Source organism: Echinops telfairi, unplaced genomic scaffold (assembly GCF_000313985.2).
Source record: "Echinops telfairi isolate 266 unplaced genomic scaffold, ASM31398v2 ScPeMD7_7459;HRSCAF=8497, whole genome shotgun sequence".
In the NCBI taxonomy this organism is placed as follows: domain Eukaryota; kingdom Metazoa; phylum Chordata; class Mammalia; order Afrosoricida; family Tenrecidae; genus Echinops; species Echinops telfairi.
The window spans coordinates 3,560,006-3,561,630 of NW_022111359.1; positions in this window are offsets into that span (position 1 = coordinate 3,560,006).

Here is a 1,625-nt window from a genome sequence, read left to right on the forward strand (position 1 = left end):
ATCCATCCATCCATCCATTGTGTCAAGCACATTTGTATATTTGTTGCCATCATTTTCCAAACATTTTCTTTCTACTTGAGCCCTTGGTATTGGCTCCTTATTTCACCTCCCCATCTCTCGGTCAAGAACCCTTGACAATTTATAATTTATTATTATTCTTTCATGTCTTACATCGAGTGATATCAGTCACCCTTTACTCACTTTTCTTTTGTTCTCTTCCTGGGAGGGGGTTAATGTCGATCATTCTGATCAGGTCCCCCTTTCTCCTCCCACAGTACCTTTCCACTCCTGGTATGACTACTCTCTTTATTGATCCTAAGGGGTTCATTTGTCCTGGATTACCTGTGTTTCCAGCTCTTATCTGTACCATGTATGTGCTCTGGTCTAGGGGGATATGTAGGGTACAACTGGGGTCATGATAGTGGGGAGGAGGTAAGCGTTAAAGTACTGGAAGAAAGTTTGTGTTTTATTGGTGTTGTACTACATGCTGCCTGGCTAATCCCTTCCTGTGACCCTTCTGTAAGGGGAAGTACAATTGTCTACAGATGGGCTTCAGGTCTCCATTCTGGACTCCCCCTCGTTCATGCTGATCTGATTTTTCATTCTGGTTCTTTCATGTCTGAAACCTGATGCCATCGGCACCTCATGATTGCATAGGCTGGGGTGCTTCTTCCATGGGGACTTTTCTGCTTCTCAGGTAGATGGCCATTTGTTTATCTTGAAGACCCCAGACACTATATCTTTTGATAGCTGGGCACCATCGACTTTCTTCACATTTGCTTATGCACCCATTTTGGCCTCAGCAATTGTGTTGGAAAGATGAGAGTCATGGAATGCCAACTTCTTAGAACAGCGGCTCTCAACCTGGGGTCAAGACCCTTTTGGGGCTCGAACGATCCTTTCACAGGGATCATCTGATTCATAACAGTAGAAACATTATAGTTATGAAGTAGCAATGAAAATAATTTTATGGTTCGGGGGGTCACCACAACTGGTGGAACTGTATTACAGGGTCGCAGCATTAGGAAGTTTGAGAACCACTGCTCTAGAAGAATAGTGGACACACAGAATCCACGATAAATTTAGGAACAATATTGGGAGTAGTGATACCATAAAGATATGAGGAGGAATGGGGATTTCAGGGCCTGTGGCTGTGCTAATGTGGAGGGGCAGGCCTGGGAGGCAGAGATACTCAAACCTCACTGCTGTCTCAGAGCCACCCTGTATGACAGGTGAGAACTGCCCCTGTGGGCGTGAGTGTGTAATTCTTTATGGGAGTGACGTTCTCATCTTTCTCCCAAGTAGCAGCTGGTAGTTGCAAACTACTGCCCTTGTGGTAAGCTGTCCAACTTCATCCAGATGATCCAGAAGTGTCCACCAGGGGGACGGATTATTTCAACTGGCAAAATGCCAACGACATCCAACTCCACTTCATCCACACGAAATCTTCATGACTTGTGATTTCTTTGTTTCTTGTAAAGTATGTATGTAGGAAGACCAATGAAGAATCGATGTCTCTGAATGACGGTGCTGGCAAAGAGTATAGAAAAGACCTCGGACTGCCAAAAGAGGGAACAGATCTGTCTTGGAAGAAGGATGGTCAGAATGTTCCTTAGAGGCAAGGA